Source organism: Podarcis muralis, chromosome 1 (assembly GCF_964188315.1).
Source record: "Podarcis muralis chromosome 1, rPodMur119.hap1.1, whole genome shotgun sequence".
Taxonomy (NCBI): Eukaryota; Metazoa; Chordata; class Lepidosauria; order Squamata; family Lacertidae; genus Podarcis; species Podarcis muralis.
This window is the reverse complement of record NC_135655.1, coordinates 118,824,537-118,845,583: the sequence shown is the minus strand read 5'-3', so window position 1 is coordinate 118,845,583 and position 21,047 is coordinate 118,824,537. Positions and strand designations below refer to the sequence as shown.

The following is a 21,047-nucleotide window of genomic DNA, read 5'->3' as shown; positions in this document are numbered from 1 at the left end:
TAACCTGAAACTGTTCTTAACCTGAAGCACCACTTTAGCTAATGGGGCCTCCTGCTGCTGCCACGCCGCCGGAGCACGATTTCTGTTCTCATCCTGAAGCAAAGTTCTTAACCTGAAGCACTATTTTTGAGTTAGCGGAGTCTGTAACCTGAAGCATATGTAACCTGAAGCGTATGTAACCCGAGGTACCACTGGATATGCTATATGGTAATTTATGGCCCTAGTAGGTATCTAAAGCCATTTGCACATAACAAAATATGTATTTTATCAAAGTAATTGTTGAACTGAAATACAATTAAGAAGAAGTATATTAATAGTGAAATACAATTAAGAAGAAGTATATTTTGGGGCCCCCCACAAGAGAGTGGGGCCCTAAGCTATAGCTTGTTTAGCTTATACATAAATCCAGCACTGGTCCTGTGACTTGCACAGTAGTGCAGACCTGAAAGATGGTGCCATAGATTTGGGCCGCGTTGTGTTGGAAGGTATGGAGTGTGTGCTCAGCTTTCCCCCACAGCTGAAGTGACTAGGTGAGCTAACTTGCATTAGAGCCACAAATACAATGTAGGGTTCACCTGGGGCTCTGTGTGGGGAAATGCCCTTTGCAGAACCAGTAGTACCGGGGCGCTACAGAACAGTAATAACAAGATGCAGCACCCAAGCTGTTCCCATTGAACCAATGTTAATTGGGAGAATATAATACAAGCTTTTAAGTTCGTTTCCAGAGTAGCCTTGGCCAAGCTGGTGCCCTCTAGATATTTTGGACTACACCACCCATCAGTCTCAGTCAACATGGTTAGGGATGATGGGCTTTGTAGCCCAAAGCATCAAAGGGCACCAGGTTGGAAACTGCTGCTGCAGAGGGTTGAAATTAGAGAACTATTGTTGGTCATGGTGTTGCTGCCTGGTTTTTTCCTGGTCACTATAGCATCTGAGCAAACAGGTCTCAAAGGCTTTTGCATAGCACTTAAAAACAACAACACCTGGCTAACCAGAATAGGGAGCTGAAAGAAACAGATCATAGTTGAACTCTCTTTAAAACAACCACTTGCTTGCAGCTGAAAAACACTGTGTCTACAGTAGAGCTGGGATTCCTACTCTGATGTAAGAAATATTTTTGTTTGCAGCAAATAATTTCATTGGTGAGCCTGCTGGAGCAACTGCAGAGATTTCCCAATAATCTTGCAATGGTCATTTGTAGTGATTTCTAACTCATTTTGCCCTGGAGATAATTATGGAATCTGTTTATGTCATGCATTATTTTCTTTTCCATACCCCTTCCTCCTCGTTCAATAAATGGTGCATCAATGGGAAAAATCCATTTTATAACCTGTATTTATGATGCAGCAGGAATGCCTCACAGCCGTCAGTTGCTATGATTAGGTAATCCTTATGTAAGAAAAACAAACCCTATATACATAATTATTGACTTGCAGTGCTGTGTCTCTTAATTGTTCCATTGCACCAGAATACTATGTGTATGAATGTCTAAATGGAGTGGGATGGAGGGAAAAAAAAGGATTCACAAGCAAACACATCCCAAATCCCAACACCTACACAATGCATGGAGTTTTGGATTCATGCCTCAAAACATTTTCTCACTACTCCCTACACCACTCCTCCGGGGTTTATATGCCAAGAAGAGTAAAAAATACAATGTTCTCTTTTTGTACAGATGCACACAATCATGTGTAACGCCTCTGGTATCATTTGAGGGAACAGTCAGCACTTAAATTCATCCAGATGTTTTATAGAATTCTCCCTCCCTCGCTCCCCCGATGGATTATTGCTTTAGTTTATAATAAATAGCATAATTAGTGAAGTAAAAAATCACAAATGGTGGCATGATAATGATTATTACCATATTATGCATTTAATCTACTGTATACTGAATTTTAAACTGTGTATTTGGCAGCTTAAATAGCCTGATTGAGGAGCAGATGCAACACCAAGCAAGAACTTATATCAACTAGTTTTCCTAGGGCGGGGCAGGGAGTTTAGGGTGGCAGCCAAAAGTCTTCTCCAATCCACCTTTGAGACTGTTGGTTCATTCTGGCCACATTACACTGTTCTTATGCCCTTCTTTGGCCTCTGGATTGGCATACACCAATCTCCCTCTAGTTGCTGACTCCTGTCTTAGGATACTTCTCTGCCATCACAACATCATGAAACACAATCTTATGCCTATACTAAAGATGTAAATATGTAAATGTTTGGAGCCGTTTCCATTCTTTAGTGGCAAAGAAATTTCCAAAACTTCAACAAAGGTCCCTATTGGAGAATACGGGGCAAAGTGAAAGTAATGTATCATTTAATCGGATCTATCATTTGTCGCTTCAGTTGGTTCACTTGATCATCAGTTGCTTGATTTTGGTTCAACACATACCATTTGGGTTGCTTTCTTTCACTGGCTGTATTAGTAGATCCATCAACTAAAACTAGCTTTTTTAAAATAAAAAAATGCTATCTGAAGATGTGTGCATGCACACGAAAGCTCTTACCAATAACAAACTTAGTTGGTCTCTAAGGTGCTACTGGAAGGATTTTTTTTCTTTTGTTTCGACTACTGCAGACCAACACGGTCTGTAGCTAGCTTTTTTAAATTAATGGATATGAGCAATTTTAATTGGTGGGATTGCAAATTGAAGACATGCTATTTTTCTTTCTTTCTCAAGCTCATGGTGCACCACTGCAATGAGAAATGAGAAGAAAATGTGCAAAATGACATTTCCTTGGGCAAGAAATGTTAGATTGGATTAAATTGTACATTATTTTCTCTTTGCCCAATATCCTCAGACCTTGGTTGATGTCTTTGAAACAGGCCAATTTATTGAAACAGAACTGACGTATTCATAATAACAAGAAGTGGCAACTACAAATATAATGCCCAAATACCAAGATAATCACTGCATCATGCTATGTTTACATGACATCGGAATATGGACTTAATCCAAGCATCCCCAACCTGAGGCCCTCCAGATGTTTGGACCTACAACTCCCATGATCCCTAGCTAATAGGACCAGTGGTCATGGATGATGGGAATTGTAGTCCAAAACATCTGGAGAGCTGAAGGTTGGGGATGCCTGACTCAATTCATGAGCCTGTGCAACCACCAATGGTGTTTCTTCACCAATGCCCATAGCTAGCTGGATGGTGATTCGTGGCCACCAGAATTTATCCCATTTTGCCTGTTTTGATACCCAATTAAGAAGTTTCTAAAACTTTATTTTGCTAGGACTTTGGGACATAAGCATTGTTTTTACTGCTGCCTGTTTTACCATGTTGTTATCTTGACTCTATAGTACATTTTGTTATTTTACATGGGGCTTTTCTTCCTACATGCATTGTCTCTGATCCCCAAGCTGCAAAAGTTGACATGACTGCCCATACAAGAAAAGCTTGCGTTGTACAGCGCGCAGGTTGAAATTCAGATACATGTGTTCAACAAGGCTCCTTTGCCATGCGCCTCAGCACTTGATTTATGATTTAGACTGAACATGAGTGACATCAATTTTCTACTAGGTTGCTCACAAAATTATGTTCCCCCTCTCCATCTCTCATCTCCTGAATTCCCCAGTTCCAGGCCAGTGAAGGCAAATTAAGCAATTAGCACTTACAAAAAGTTGGACAGGGATGGATTTCATGCTGCTGGTGACACTATAAGGAATGCATTGTTTCTTTTGTGTGAAAGGAAGATGAGCATAAGGAGGAGCTCCTACTCATCATCAACACCAATGAAGAGGCCCGTAGACTTCTCTCAGGTATACTTGCATCAGCAGATGGGAGTACCTTCTCTTCCATTCCATGGTGATTTGCATTCTGGCTGAAGACCAGAAATAGGTTGAGGATAGACAGAAGATACATGGTGATTTAGTGAGGTAAGCAAGGAACAGACCAATGGCAGGCTTGCTAAGCAGGCTGTGGGAAAGGTAGTGTGTGTGTGTGTGTGTGTGTGTGTGTGTGTGTGTGTGAGAGAGAGAGAGAGAGAGAGAGAGAGAGAGAGAGATCAGGCCTAACAAGCTACATGGCCTTGTAATGAGATGCCCAGCATAATGTAAGCAGCATCAATGTGATGAGGACCCATGCTGCAGAGGCATTTATGTGACTAAGACCACATGGGCTGAGTTGATCATGTGGTACTTTGTGGGGAGTCTTAGGAAATGGGTCAACACATCAGAAGGTTCAGTGACTCTTATGGGACCACTGGCTTTCAAAAGCAGTAGCTGCCCAATATGAGGAAATTCAACAACTATAAAAAGATGAATCAGCCAACAAAAATCAATGGCTAGTCCTCAGAGTGAGAAACAGCTGAGTCTACCATTCTCCCCAGCACTGCTTTAGCACCTCAAGTAAAATTCATGTACTAATGGGATGTTGCAAATGCATCAGCCCTGTTCAGGCATGGTGGCTCCAGGCAGGGCTATGTTTCCTGACTCCACCCCAACATTTGCATATTGAGTAGGAGGGGCAGAAGAGGAATGTGCTTCTCAACTGAACACACTGAGAATCCTTCACACAATGAGGAGCATCAATCATGCAGTGTGAAGGATTGTGCATGTGTTTCAGCAGGACACAAGAAAATTAACCCTCAAGATCTTCCTGGCCAACTAAAAAAGTCTGAGCCTATAGCCAGTAGGTATGGGGACCTTCAGGTTAGATTGTATAGTTCTGCTCCCACCACCATATACTTCCAGTGAACTTCTAAACAGGGCAAGTAGGTTAGATGCTATTCATGTTGTATCCCAGGAATCTACTGAATAAAAACACAGCCTGGGTTTTTTTTTTTAATTGGCATCTTAAATGGGCTCTAATCCAGAGATGTCTTGCATTTAACAAATGCATTGCAACAAATTCAAAAACCACTGATTTTGGTGGGACTGAAGAGTGATTAACTTCCTCTAAAACCAATGGCTTTGGAGAAAGCCATTGAAGAATGAAAGTACCTCTTTCAGTTCTCACAGCTCTTTGCAGGAAGTTATTGTTGGTATCATAAAGATGTATGTGGAAAGGATGGCTGTGTTGAAGCAGGTTCTACTCTGACCTACATACAACTTTTTCTGTGTTTAAACTATGGCCAAAAGTCTGGGTTGATGGGAGGTACAGCTGAGCAACATTTGGAGGAGAATTGGTTAACTATTCCACATTTTGGGGTAGTCTAGGGACCTCTCTATGTGATCAGAAGCTTGCTGGTATGTGAGTTCGCCCACTTTAAATGTTGCAACAATCATGTAGGTCAGATGCTGAGCATGCTGCCATGAAGCCATTTCCCTCCACATGCTTGTGAGATGCACAAAAGGGCAGTCTCCAATTTGGGGAGACTCGAGAATCCGAAACAGCAATCATTTTCTTTGACTGGCACCTTTCCGGAATAAATGGTTTGTACACTGCAACCGAAGACACCATTCTTAAATTAATTTACCCATAATTAAGTCCTGATGGAATCAAGTAAATATTCTCATGCATGTATGAATTTAAGAATTACAACACGATGATCATGTTTGGCTTCTTGCATCAAGAAGATTGTAACATGTGCTTCCAATCGCTGAACATCATTGTTAATTTGCCCGAAAACTGTCTCAGAGTAATTGGTCTGTTCCCACAGTGAAGTCTAGTTAAAGCAGTCACAATTTGGGTTAAGGAAACTCTCTGGGGTGGGGTCGCAGGGAGAAGCATGTGAGCTTCACCCCCTTACAGTTTTCAGAGTTGGAGGGTAGCATTTTGAAGCAAGGAGCCTCCTGCACTTGTGAAGGGTACCAGCATGTTTGAGTATCATGGGAAAATGTGGAATCTAAAATGTGCTGGGTGGGGGAGCTGAATGAGTAAAGTAGGACCCTGACTTCGGGTCATCTGCCAAGGAAAATGTGATTGGGGTGGTGGTGGTGGACCCTTCAGGCTCATCCCTATGGCTCACCTCAGATATTTCTTTAACACAGGTAACAAATGCCTGAAGATGGCTAGAATGCTGATTTATTTCCACATTTGTACCATCTTGCCATTCTGGACCACAGTCATTATATCTTTGGGATAGCTATTTTAGAAAGGTTGCCATCAGTCTCTATATTAGATTAGAGTAACGGCTTGCCATTAGTCACCTTTGTGTGATAGAGATAAGCAACAAAGAAGTTGCCAGTAAGCTATCACATAGAAGCAGCCTTGTAGACAATGAGAAAAGCTACAGCACAGCCAGAGAAAGAAACAACAGAGGCACTTTTGATTTAAATGAGGCTTTACTGTACCCTGCCCTGAAATCATTTACAAATGTGATTTATACAGTAAATGTCTTCAGCCAGTCAATGAATTGCTGTTTGGTATAGCAATCCATTAGCCAAAAGGAATGAATAAATGCAGGCAGAGATATGCCCCCAAAGTTGAAACATACAAGTAAAAATGGGAGTGCTTAATCAATATTTTTCCAAAGGTATTATCTCTTTATTTGTTTTTGCATTCTATAAAAGGCCTTATATGTAACCACCAGTGTTATGGATTACCTTGAAGAAAGCCTAGTCTTTCTTATGAAAAAAGCCAAGCCTTTCTTATGGACTACTTAGGAGTGATCGGGAATAATTAAAAAGGCAACACATATTTTGGAATTCCACATGGCAAGGTCTTCAAAAGAATGTGCATGAGCTCAAAATGTCCTTCCACCAGTGTCCCCATTCACCGGCTGATCTCCCAGACTCTGTGTGTTCCATGCAAAGTTCTGAGGATGAAAGCCTGCGTTCAGTATAATGTGGTTAGGCTCCTCCCCCAAGCCAGGAACTCTATAGAGCAGAGGTTTTCAACCTCTCTGAGTCCACGGCTCCCTTGATCAACTACATTTTTTTATGCAACAACCCTGTGGGGCTCAGGAGCCCAGTTGTATCACCCCTTGCCTGCAGAGCTGCCAGCCTCTCACCCTTTTTTGAACACCCACCCTTGTGGATTGTTCCCTCAGCCTCCTCTCCCCTCTCCTTGGGAGTCCTCTGGGCAGCTGTAGCTGCTGCCCCTGGTCTCTGAACTGCCCCACCCCTGCCCCAAAGAGGAGCTTGTAGCCAGGGCTGCTGCAATAAACAGCTGTGCAAGCCTTTGGGAGGCAGAGATGCAAGAGGGCATCAGAGGAAGGAGGGAAGGAAAGAGGGACAGAGGCCAGTGTTGCCCATGGCATCCCTGACCATCATTCAAGTCACCCCAGGGTGCCATGGCACACTGGTTGAAAACCACAGCTGTAGAGGGCTGGTCCAAGGCATTCTGCTGCCTTTGGCAGTAATATGTACCACAAAGTACATGATCTCTCCCCTGACATGCCCTGGCATTGCATGTACAGAAGTCAAGTGGACCTGGAATCTTGCTTGAACCCTGGCAACACAGGAAAGCATCCTGCCCCACATGTGAGAACAGCAGACACCTAGTTTTGATCTCCAACAGAGAGGAATGGTTAGGGAACTCAGAAAGAAACAGCTAGGGGGTGAGGACTGTCACTCCCCTCTCAACATTTGCTGCCTGAGGCAATTGCCTCATTCTGCCCAGTACAAGACTAGCCCTGGCCAACTAGATTTTCCGATCAAAGGGCGGATTCTGTCTATGTTCAGATGCAGGCAGTTAAAATCTCCTTGCAGACCTTCACACTCACTGTGTGATGGTTGGGGGATAGCATCTGGCTGGTGACAACTGGAAACAGGATGTTCTGGATTAGATGACTTTCGTTTGGTCCAGCAGACAGGCTCTGGTTTTTATGTTCTTAACCTGTGATGCATATTTCTCCTTTTTGAGGACCTGGAAACCCAAATATACTCAAGTCAAAATATGAGCTGCTTCAAGTCTGAGTTTGCCAAATGGGTTTCCCGTTCAGCATGAGAAAGCATGGGAAAAAATCTCAAAAGTAGGGGAAATGATCTTCTCCTGCCAAGACGAAGAGCTACATCTTCTATGCAGTGAGCTTTTAAAGGACTTCTATGGAGATACCTTACTTTCCTCCAGAGATGTCAAGGTTTTATATATTGCAGTACATTTATATTTCAGATAGGAAAGAAATGCGTTCCTGGTCTGTCTCAAACTGCAGCAATATTTCATCCATGGCAGAAGACTAATTCTGAGCTAATTTATAAGTGGCTTGGATGATTCCAAGGCTTATAAGTCAGTGGAGAATTTAGCTCAGGTAATTCATTTTGATGTACATTAAAGCGATCCAGCTCACTATCTAAAATAAATGACTACAAAATAAAATGAAATTACATGGAAGTTTTTTGTTATCGGGCACATCAACTAAAACATAACTCTTCATATACATTACATTATGCGCTTTCTGCTGAAATATCTTTATGCATCTGTCCTAGTCTTCTAAGCTAAACATGCATGGCATTGGGAGATAGTTTTTCTTTATCCCAGACTGATACTTTAAAAATAAATAATGTATCAAACTGCTATAGTGGTACCTTAATATTTTTTAAGATTGAGATAGTCTTAAACTATGTTGCAACCTGAACCTTTATCCTGTTTTTTTTCCCTTTCTCTTTTGAAGAACCACCAAATGGAGGCCATTTGAAAGGCTTCTGAGTCAAAATTTATTCTACATTGATGCAGCTATGTCATGGATGGGGAACAAGTTGCTTTGGGCCAGTTTTTGCCCACCAGGGTGCCCAAATTGGCTCATGAGGTCATTTCACTCAAATCATAGCCACCTGTTTATCAGCTGACAAAAAATGAGTGACAGAATCTGATGTGTGGGAGTTCAGTTCTGCTGGGTTTCCCAGTGGTGAGCATGCCATCTCATCTCCCTAAGCCCACAGGCCATCTTTGACAGGTGGTGAGATTGCTCAGCTATCAGACACTTAGTAAAGGTAAAGGGTAAAGGGACCCCTGACCATTAGGTCCAGTCGTGACCAACTCTGGGGTTGTGGCGCTCATCTCACTTTATTGGCTGAGGGAGCCGGCGTACAGCTTCCGGGTCATGAGTACCCCCAAATTCTTCATAAGACTAGATCAGGGTTTCCCAAACTTGGGCCTCCAGCTGTTTTTGGAGTACAACTCCCACCATCCCTAGCTAGCAGGAGCAGTAGTCAGGGATAATGGGAACTGTAGTGCAAAAACAGCTGGAGGCCCAAGTTTGGGAAACACTGGACTAGATGGTTGAAAATGCAAAGGGGGGGATGGGAAGAAAGAAGAAAGTCATCCATGTCTTCCTCTGGTAAAATGGAGCATGGGAGGATGTAGCAGATATTCAAATGAGGCCCTTTCAAGTGCTTTGAGGCCTGCTGGGAAGGAGAAAACAAATAATGACTGGTCCAGTCCCCCTAACTATCTGTAACTACAACCAACTGCTATGCAGCTCAGCTTCCACCCTTAGGCACAACACACCAGTTCCTAGATGGGAAACAGGAATTATGGAAAACTAGGCACTCTTTATATAAACAGGGATGCAAATTAATTTGGGATTGCTTGCTTTCTCTTGATACCTGATCTCCACTTGCCATGGGAACCTGTGTGTTTCACCCAAGAATGGAGACTGGACTGATTCGCAGCTCAGAAACTCTCTTGTTCTGTGGCATAGCTGTGTCGTTCAGTGGTACAAAGATTTATACGCACAAAGGACTGCATGCATTGGAATTCCCTCATCTGTAATAGGCATCTAGTTTGGAGTGAAGACTGTATTGATGACAGAACTGGAATGCAAATACAACTCATTCTGTGAACTGTGAACCCATGAGAAATAGGAACAGAAGTTCATAGGGAACGAGCGTTCTCACAACAAAGACCCATCTCCCATCTTCACCACATTTAAAAAGCAGTGAGAACCACTTTGAACAGTCATGGCTTCCCCCAATGAATTCTGGAAGGATTAAGGGTACTGGTAGTTGTTAGGAGGCCTCTATTCTCCTCACAGAGCTATAATTCCCAGACTAGTTTGACTCCTCTTCCCAAGGAACTCTGGGAATTGTAGCTCTCTACAATAAAAACAGATACATTTCTATACAGTGGTACCTCAGGTTAAGTACTTAATTCGTTCCAGAGGTCCGTTCTTAACCTGAAACTGTTCTTAACCTGAAGCACCACTTTAGCTAATGGGGCCTCCAGCTGCCGCCGTGCCGCCATAGCACAATTTCTGTTCTCATCCTGAAGCAAAGTTCTTAACCTGAGGTACTATTTCTGGGTTAGCAGAGTCTGTAACCTGAAGCGTCTATAACCTGAAGCGTATGTAACCCGAGGTACCACTGTACTAGTCTTTCCTCTTGCATGGTATCGCTTGGTAGTTCTGGTGTTTGTTCAACCTATGGTATTTTTAAGTGATCGTTCCTTTGGGTCTTGATCACTAGGAAAATCATCATCATCATCATCATCTTGTTCTACTGACTCCCATTATTGGCAACACAGTTATGACTTGGTAAGGAAACAGGTTACATGGGTAGGGTTGCCGTACATCAGGATTTCCCCGGACATATACAATATACACCAGTCAGCAGCAGTGTCCGGGCAGAAATCAGACAAATTTCTGGGAAAATCCAGGCATATGGCAGCCCATGTCGGCAGAGTCGTTTTTACTGTATTTCCACAAAAAATAGCTCAACACTGTTTGAAATATGGCAGCCCTATGTTTCAGTTGCATTGTGATGGGAGATAGGAGGAAGATAATTTGTACTCAGCCTTCTGATTCGGAAACTACTCAAATGTTCAAAGGTGGGGGAGGGAAGGGTCCAGCCCTCCAAGAACCAAGCTGCATAAAAGGATGTGCTTGAGGCCATGTATTTGAATTTCCATCAAAGCCTCTCTCCATTCAGAATGCTAGATTAGTTTGGTGGCTTGCAGCTTGTGCAGGCCTGTGCCGTCAACCCTCTGGGCACAAACCATTTTGTACAACGGTTGCTAGCAAAATAAACATTAAGTTGTAGTACCTGAAGAATACGTTATCAAAGGGGTGTAGCAATTCAGCTGAATGATAAGAGGTAAGTTTTGGAACATGATCCCTTGCTCTGCCCACCTCCCCCAAGCTGACAGGCATTCATGTATATATTTTATGTAACTAAGCAGAGAAGATGTAACTAAGCCACGAAATTAAAAGATGCCTGCTTCTTGGGAGAAGGGCAATGGCAGGCCTAGACAGCATCTTGAGAAATAGAGACGTCACCTTGCCAACAAAGGTCCGTATAGTTAAAGCCATGGTTTTCCCAGTAGTGATGTATGGAAGTGAGAGCTGGACCATAAAGAAGGCTGATCGCCGAAGAATTGATGCTTTTGAATTATGGTGCTGGAGAAGACTCTTGAGAGTCCCATGGACTGCAAGAAGATCAAACACATCCATTCTTAAGGAAATCAGCCCTGAGTACTCACTGGAAGGACAGATCGTGAAGCTGAGGCTCCAGTACTTTGGCCACCTCATGAGAAGAGAAGACTCCCTGGAGAAGACACTGATGCTGGGAAAGATGGAGGGCACAAGGAGAAGGGGGCGACAGAGGACGAGATGGTTGGATAGTGTTTTCAAGGTTACCAGCATGAGTTTGACCAAACTGCGGGAGGTAGTGGAGGACAGAGGTGCCTGGCGTGCTCTGGTCCATGGGGTCACGAAGAGTCGGACACGACTAAACGACTAAACAACAACAAAAAGCAGAGAAGAAGCAGGCACATCTAAAGGACACTGCATTTTCTTTCTTCTTCACTTACATTTTTTTTAAAAAATATACTTTAAAAATAATGCAGTGCTCATTCAACATGAAATCTTGGAAAATGGAAGTGGTTTGTTAGCTAATAGGAAAGGAATCTCTTTTGCTGTGTTTCATGAAACCCAGCCAAGAAAACCCAGTGGTTGAAGCACTCCCAAACTAAATCTACAAAATGACTGTTATTTGAAGGGTTATATCATGTTTTCCATTGTCATCTTGACATGAAACAGTTTCCAAACTTTGGAAATCGGACCCAGCTGACTGGTGTTAGGAGTATAAAATAAAAAAGAGTACATGTAGCTTTTCATGCAACAGGGAGAATTATGACTGGCAAAGAATTGCCCCTCTTGTATGTCTTTGTTATCTAGGGGCTTTGATGGGGAGGCATAACATTAAAAGATGAATGTGCGCATATCTACAATGATTTGGAATTATTGTGGAACCACTATTCTTAAGAAAAAATGGATGGGTATGTTACTTTCAGCAGTAGATTTGAACCAGGAGATAGGGAAGTAGATTTCATGATGCCATGACCTCAATCACTGAGAAGTGCAGCATATGCAAGGTCACCAAAAAGTGAAGTTTAGGGAAATTTAGTAAAAAAGAAAGGTTGATCCAGTTCATAGACTAGCTGAAATGTTGTGATTGATACTTGTGTCAATAGCTAGACTGCAATAGAAAAGACTGTTCACCTGGAACAAGAGACTACAGTGGTACCTCGCAAGACGAATGCCTGCAAGAAAAAAAACTTGCTAGACGAAAGGGTTTTTGGTTTTTTGAGTTGCTTCGCAAGACGATTTTCCCTATGGGCTTGCTTCACAAGACAGAAACGTCTTGCAAGTTTGTTTCCTTTTTCTTAACACCGTTAATACAGTTGCGACTTGACTTTGAGGAGCAACTCATAGCACGCGGTGTGGTAGCCTTTTTTGAGGTTTTTAAAGACTTTGGTGATTTTTGAAGCTTTTCCAAAACTTTCCCGACACCGTGCTTCGCAAGACGAAAAAATTGCAAGATGAAAAACTCGCGGAACGAATTAATTTCGTCTTGCGAGGCACCACTGTACTTTGAATCAAAGCCACCACTCTGCAATGAACCTTTGGCTGTTTGATCACAATTTGAATATAAAGCTGGAGCCCAAGGATGAAACATCACATGAGTTATGCAACAATTGGTGACACTTACTTTGCCATATTGGATAGGCAAATGTATTGAGGATCACTGTGAACTAAAACAATATGGTGGGGAGAGAGGTGTATGTGTGTGCCGAAACTTCATTTTGCAAGAGGAGACAGAGGAGATACGATAGCCATCTTCAGATATCTGAAGGGCTGTCATAGAAGATGGAGCAAGCTTGGTTTCTCTTGCTCTGGAGGCTAGGGCCTGAACCAATGGATACAAGTTGCAAGAAAGGAGGTTCCAACTAAACTTCAGGAAGAACTTTCAGACAGTAAGAGCTGATTGACAGTGAAACAGATTCCCACAAGAGGTAAAGCACTCTTCTTTCCTGGAAGTTTTAAAGTAGAGGTTGGACGACTGTCTGTCATGAGATTCCTGCATTGCAGGGACTGGGCTAGGTCAGGGATGTAAAACTCCCAAGAGACTGCAATCTACTCCCACTATAAAAACACTGGCAGTGATCTACCCATTGGATTGACCAAAGTTGTTGAGCTTTATTGGGGGAAGGAGGAAGACCCAAAGCTGTTTTTCATTCTTCTTGCTGGATTTATGTTATTTTTAAAATTTGATTATGGTTCTTTAATTTCTATGCTGCTTAATATATTAAAATATCTCTAAGTGGTGTGCAATAAAGAAGCAACAACAGGCAACTGCATATTACAAAAATACGCAGTTACATATAAAAATGTTACATTAATACAAAGTTACAATATATATATATATATATATATAAACCAATAGAAATTCATTTTCCTTCTGGTACACTCCACTCTTAGCCTCTGGGTTCTCACCCAGGGTCCAAACATGTTCTACTACTGATATTTTTGTGCCCCTAAGCATAACATAGAACTAGACATTACCATCTTGCTCCATGTCTCTTTCCTCCACTGCAACATCTAATACAACACAGTTTCTTCGCCCCACCTCATATCTTTGGTTGCTGTTAAAACTAGACATCACTAGCAAGAGAGTAAGACTGGCACTCCATGTGGAGGTCATTCATTTCAGACCAAATAATAAACTAAACTTAACTAAATGGGGAGTTCGAGATTCATTAATTTCAAAATGAACACTATGAAATAGAAATGGCAAATGAATGGAATAGCATCAAATATTCTTCTCCACCCCTAGCAACACATTTGTGTCTGTTGTAACGTCCAGTTCTGCCCATAAAACACAACTGTAAAATCTTTATTGTATCCTTAATTCATCATTTGGGCAAAATGCACTGGCTTCAGAAAGAGGAGGATGAAAAATGGAAGAGGGTGTTCTCATTAAATTAAGGCTCAAGCTTGTTGAAGAAATGTTCTGAGCAGGCCACATAATTTATTGCTTTGGCTCTTGGATCCATAGATTCAAAGACTAATTAAAAGCTGTTAGCAACATTTTGAGGAAGAGAAGCCAAATTCATCACGTCTTTAGACCTCAGCAATGTGCAAAAATTAGAAAATCAACCACCACATGCCACTCAACAGCATATCCTTTTACAGGAATAGTTGTGAAACCAGAATGCTTGGATTTCCCCCATTGAATTTCCCTTATTTTAAAATTTGTGTGCACTCCACGACACTGATCAGATTATGGACTTAAATTCTGTCAGAATTGCTTAGGCAAAAGAGTTAGTCTAATACTTCTTGGAACTGGACCAGATCCATGGAGAAGGTTGTGTGTGAGCTCACTGGATGACCTTGGGCCAGTCACTGTCTCTCAACTTAATCTACTTCACAAGGTTGTTTCAAGGATAACACAGGGTAGGGAGAACCTTGTACACCATCTTGAACTCATTGGAGGAAAACGCGGTATGGAAACGTAATAAATCTATAAAAATAATGATTGGTCATATTTAGGGAGACCTACGTCCAAAGTCTTGTTCAGAGTACCCCTTTGCATCGCCTACCCTGTAGGGCTTCTGTTTGATTATAATAAGATAATAAGATAACCTGAGGCCTTTGGAGCAGATAATTAAAAAATGCCAAAAAAAAAAAAATTGTGATAAATAAATGCAAAGATAGAACAACAAAGTGAAACAACTAATCATCTAGGATTCTATAGGAAACAGTGGGGCAGTTTCATGGTTTACAGACTGAGTAGACCTCTTGAATGCACTGAAGTTTCAGAGTGAATGGGCCGAGGACCACAGAGCCTTAAAAGGCCTTGTTGGAGCCATTTTGTTTGCAGCTGTCCTTGCTCTGCTCAGTGTCACTGGGTGAAAATTTGGCCACAGAATGTATGGGTTGTTCACATTGCTTTATAGCCTGAACAAACATGCCAACTTGGACACCCTGAGAAATAAACTGCTGTTAAATTAAATTTCACAGGGACAGGGAGGTTTTTAAGCATATGCTAGCAACTTGAACAGTAATACAAGTTTAAGCCTGGGTTGCATCTCCTTGGAGCTTAACATGCCATCTTGATTGGTGGCCCAGGACTCACTTTTAATTGTTGGCCTTACATATTATATCCCCCTTCCTAAATCTGTTCTCATTCTTTTGAACATGTCAACATAGAACTAGCTTGTGACCCAGCTGCAGGTCATGGCACAAGAAATTAAGACCAATGACTTAGATCATGGTAGAAATCAAGAATACAACAGCCTGAGATCCTCAACAAACCAAGCAACTGTATTAGCAGAGAAAGTGTCTATATTTCAGAAGACCAGGGCACAGCCAACTTTCTATTTTAACACCTTGTCACTTTGAATGAGCATTTGACTTCCCAGTGGTCACCAAAACATGGGGGGGGGGGGGAGAATCAGCAAAAGGCTCTCCAATATATATAACTGATAGCATGTCTAACATGAATGCCAGAATTAGACTAGACGACGTCTTTTGGAAAGAAAGAAACGAGCCCTCCATCTGAATTCTTGCTCTCCATCTTCTGTTTTAACCACCAAAGTCTAAGATTAAACTGGAAAGTTGGAAAGGGAGAGAGGTTCTGCTTATAGCATCAAGATTTATCGAGCACCTTATGGCATTGATTCAACATTGTTAAAAATAAGTAAAATAATATCTGCGCCAGTGAAAAAGAAACTTCAGCGCTACCCTGTTGCAATAAAGCAATGGATTCTTTCCCCAGCTTCTTAAGGAAAATGTTTGATGGATCTTGGGCTCGAGTCAAAAAGCACATATGGAAAGTCATGCAAGGGAAGGGTAATTATCTAATTTTCATCAAACCATAGGCCTCCTCAAACTTATGAAGCTGGCCTAATTTCCAAGAACACCTACTCACCTAAAGGATGTGGATTCCCTGGAACTTAATTTAGATTTGGACTTTTCTAAATCACAGGAAGCCACAGACCATTTTCTGTACTGAAGGTTACATTGTGCAACACTCTGAACCCCCTCAAGGCCCTCGCTTTCAAGAATGCTCTCATTTCAAATGTGGCAATCGGCATTGCTCAAGCCAGCTATGCGCAGCTGTGCGCTCTTACTCAGGAGCCTTTACAGCAGGGATTCTCAAGCCATCTCCCAGTAATTCACATCCCCACACAAAATGCAAGAAAGAAATGAGTTGTCCATGATTAGGCCTTGGGTGGAGATGAAGTGGGCTTGGTTGAGCGGAGATGGGAAAGCTTGCGCTTCCCACATTAGGGAATGAAAACAGAAGGCAAATAGCATTCTGGGCATAGAGCCGTCTACAAGCTGTGCCCTCCACACACCCCACAGTGAACTAATGACAGCTTTTCATGCTTAGCCTTGGGAAACAAAGATTCCAAATCAAGTGCAGATTGAAAGTTGGCAGCTTTCATTCCCATCCCTGGTTTCAAGCAACACATGGAAAGGCTTGCCTTTCTGAACAACTAACTCAATAATTGAGAAAATAGGTTGCTTACGCTTAGCCCAATCCATATTCATACAAGCGTTTTAAGACTCGCCCATGCCTCTCTATGCTTCACCCAGCCAAGCAAACAAGGACACATTTCAGCCAGGCAAAAACACTCAAAGTGGGTGCGAAGTAGCGTTGGTGAGGGATGTTACCTGGGGAGAGGGATGAGTGGCTGAGGAGGATGTGTAGCCTGGGGTTAGTCCCGAGGGCCAGGTAGAGTGGTCTGAATGGTCACATTTGGCCCCCATACCTGAGGTTCCCCACCCCTAATTGAAACCGCACAGAAGTCTTTTACAAATGACACTACAGTGGTACCTCGGGTTAAGAACATAATTGGTTCTGGAGGTCCGGTCTTAACCTGAAACTATTCTTAACCTGAGGTACCACTTTAGCTAAAGGGGTCTCCCGCTGCTGCCGCACTGCCACCACGTGATTTCTGTTCTCATCCTGAAGCAAAGTTCTTAACCCGAGGTACTATTTCTGGGTTAGCGGAGTCTGTAACCTGAAGCGTCTGTAACCCGAGGTACCACTGTACACACATGTATTACGAGAAGCAGAACCAGTTACAAAAGGTAATGCATGAAGTAGTCTTAAGCCAATGGCTCTCAGATGTATCCAATGAATGTGGTCCATCCATGCAACTTGCCTGTATCATGGGGGAAGTTTTGTGTTTGGCCTATTTCTCAGTTGCGCCATTTAAAGCTTAAATGCCAGCAACTGTAATCAATGTCAGGGGTTCGTGCAGGTCATCAAACACTTGTATTGTAACTGACAAACCAGAAAATCACATGGGGTTGTACCCAGCGCAGTGTGAGTGAAGTTCTGCTTGTGCAATGAGATGTCTTTTTTCCTCCTCCTCCCCCCTCCACATTTCTTCTGGAGGGTCCCTCAAACCCCCAGAGCTGCTTTTGAGAGCACGTGGTGAGCTGGAAGGGATGCAGAGAGGTATAGAAAATTCCATTGTATGTACAGGTGTCTGTTGCACAAGTTGGATAGAGTCCATTATATTCTTATTTCAGACGACATAATCCTGATTGCAGGTGACATAAGACTCTATCCAAGTTTTTGCTTCAGGAATGGAAATCTAAAGCTGATTGATACATTAACTCCGTTGCATGTGGCTGGTGCTTCCCCATGGATAGATCCCAACCCAATAGGATAATCAGATGGGATGGATAGGTTGTGTGGAACGTTGTCCATCCACTGCCACCAACACCCAGGAAGGTGTGGTGCTGGTGGGTTCCCACCTGACATGACAATGCTACATGATTATCCAACTTAAACATTACTGCTGTGCTGTGGGATTAAGCCATAAGGAAGGGGCAACCGCAGCATAGAGGTATCATATAAATCAGATCCCAGAGGAGGCTGCTGTAAGGGATGGGGGAGGGAATGATAGTTGCAAAGTTTTTTGTTCTGTTTCAAAAGCAACTTTAACTGATTGCTCCCCAGTGAACATACTTGCATCGTACGTCTGAATGTTGGCAAAACCCCAAATGGGGTCATATCTTTTCAGAAAATGTGCCGGCAAGAACCAAGCACGACTCAATTTGCCCCTAATGTCTTGAATGCCTTGAAATGGAAAGGTATCATCAAGAAAGCAGAGCTATTAGATGTAAGCAATTCTTAATCACATAACTTGTTCTTGAAGCACCCATAAGGAGGCTTCAAACATGAAGGGGCAAGGCTGGCACTAATCCCCAAGCCTATCTAGCATGGCTGCAGTCCAGTTATTAAATGTTGCATCTTTTCATTTGCAATTTAGCTAAAGCTTTGCAGTTATTGATAGTGCTGAGATTACTCCAAGGGCAACCTCACTCCCCCCCCCCCAAAGAAAACACCTTTACTTATCACTTTCTGAATGTGCTATTCGATGAAAAGTCTTTTTGGTCTATTTAACCAATATAGCAAATGTTCGTCATTTATATGGATCTAGGTACGAGGCTCATGTGGTACAGTGGGCAATACTAATTGGAGCATGGGACGATTAAGTATTCTTTTGGAGGAGAATTAGCAACCACTAGATGGCCCTTCATTATAGGTGCTGATGCTTTGGTTAGTTAGAGTTGGAGCGGTGGCAGGGGTGAGGGAGAAGACTTGACTCAAACAAATGTTCATGCAAACCAGGAAACTTCATCTTGGTGAAGCACAAATTAATCAAGACTTGCAAGGAAGAAAGAGCCCTGGTGAAAGAACCATCATTCAAATACTATTGTCAGATATTCCCCAATAGCCAGAACTAAGACCAAAGATGCCTTTGCAGTCTGAGTCTAAGATGACCTATATCAGCATAGAATGAAGCATAGGGTATCTCAGTGGCCAGATGTAGATGTCACAAAGTGGGCAACTGGTGGTGATGTGACTGTCACCATAGGAAGGTAGGATAGAATCATGGTGCAAGTCTATTTCATTTCCCCTCTTTAGTTATTATGGAAAAGAAGAAGCACATTGTGCAGGGCTACATCTGATCATTCTCAGTTCTGTATATCCTCAGCAGTTTCCTTAATGTCTTGCCAGAGCTTGTCAGTTGGCAAGATATGCTAAGAAAAACAGTGCACTGACTTAAATTTGATATAGACCAAATGGAAATTCTTTCTGACACATCCAGAGCACTTTATAATGTGATTAGAAACTCTCTTTTTCATCCTTATAAACACTAACACCCACCAACCATATACTGCTGCTTCATTGCCTACATTGTCTCTCTAAATAGGTTTTGAACAGCCTTTGATTTGTCATTGTCCATTGTGGGGAGCAAGGAAAAAATGGGAGGAAGAGTGAGGAAAGATGAGATTGCTTCTAGAACAGAATCCAAGAAACTTGCATTGTATGGAAAGATACATTGCTAAGAACGTACTTTACCTGATATTGCGTTTGAGCTATTCCATGCCAACAAAAACCCAGTCTCATGGGGGTAATTTTATCTCTTTGTCCTTGCTTTTTAAATCTAACCTGGCACTGAAATAATGAAACACCCATGACAAGACAATCTGCAAAAATGTCATTTTGGTCTGCACCTTTGAATCCTTTGCTACATCTGCCCAGAATGTGTACTCCCAACTAGAACCAAACACCATGTCAGAATCCACAGTCATAACCATAAGGGCACAAATATCTATTTGAAATAGGCAATGGAATATGGAAAGCAACCAAAATGCAGAGAAGTTTCCTTCATGCAATTGCACTGAAAAACAACATGCTTCTTTGGTGGAAATGGTTAATTTTTCCTTCTTGCAGTTTGAAAGATGGATGATTGATGGTTAACCAAGGAAGGGATGGTGTTGGATACTCATATTTAATATTCACTAAGATGTGAGATGAACATCCGACACCATCCACACTGCAAATAGTTGCTTGAAAGACAAAGCATACAGGGGGAAACCACAAAATCAGTAGACATGTATGAATGATCAATATTGGGGAGCGTGGTGGGGATAGCTATCTGAGGGTGCAAGCCTTTGCATGCCTGCTCAGAAGTAAGTGCCATCAAGTTAAATGGGGTTTAATCCCAAGTAAGTGGGAAGAGAATTGCAGCCAGACTGTGTCCTTTAGGTGAACATTGAAATCTGAGCGTTTGTTTGCTGAATGTGTTGCTATTACATGCATCTCAGATAAATCATAAGATCTGAAGTAACGTGTTTCAGCAATGCAGTTTTTGCTAGGTAATGAAGATTATTATTGGTGGTTCCTTTTCTTATGGTCTCTAGAGTGCCTGACTTGTACAGACCTTTCATTCTGTCAGGAAACGTGATGCCTGTTTCGGACATGGATTTCAGAATGTTCCAAGAAACCCTTTCCTATAATTGCAGCTATGGATTGTGTGAGTGGTGTTGAAAAGTTTGTGACCGGTTTCATCGACCCAGTTCTGTGCACAAATAAATAAAATGTTGCTCAGTTTCTGGTACACCTCATAGCACACCTCAAAGCTCAAAATGTATCCACACTGATTAAAAAGATCTAAAAAGAAAACAGGCCACAAAGCATTTGTACTACAAAAGGTATAGGGCATCTAGTACCAATTCATTTTCAAGTGATCTTTTCTTTGCATGCACCAAATGCAACCCAATCCTAGGTATAATTACTTAGATGTAAGTCTCCCTGTGCATAATCTTAAAGGAGTTTGCTAGCAGATCATGTAGAAGCTTGAAGCAGCCTCTGGTGAATAATGGTACAATATTAGAGCAGTATGTTCCATCTTTCTGCTTATGTCTAAGAAGTAACACACCCACACACCACACACAGCTGGAAAATCTTTCCCCAAAGCTGGAACAACCATTCTGGTTTGCAAAAGTGTTTCCTTTGACATTAAAGTCTTCTCTTAAAAGGTACATGTTCCTGTATACCAAAGCAATACTTTACTATATAAAAAAACAGTCATGTTGCAAAGAGCTGAAGATACAGCCTTGTTAAATATG

General features: G+C 42.1%; 1 protein-coding gene across 1 annotated transcript in view; it reads right to left on the bottom strand.

Annotated features, from left to right (window-relative positions):
- Nucleotides 1–21,047, bottom strand: part of COL3A1 (collagen type III alpha 1 chain) — a 96,395-nt gene that overhangs the window by 74,770 nt on the left and 578 nt on the right. The window lies entirely within an intron of this gene.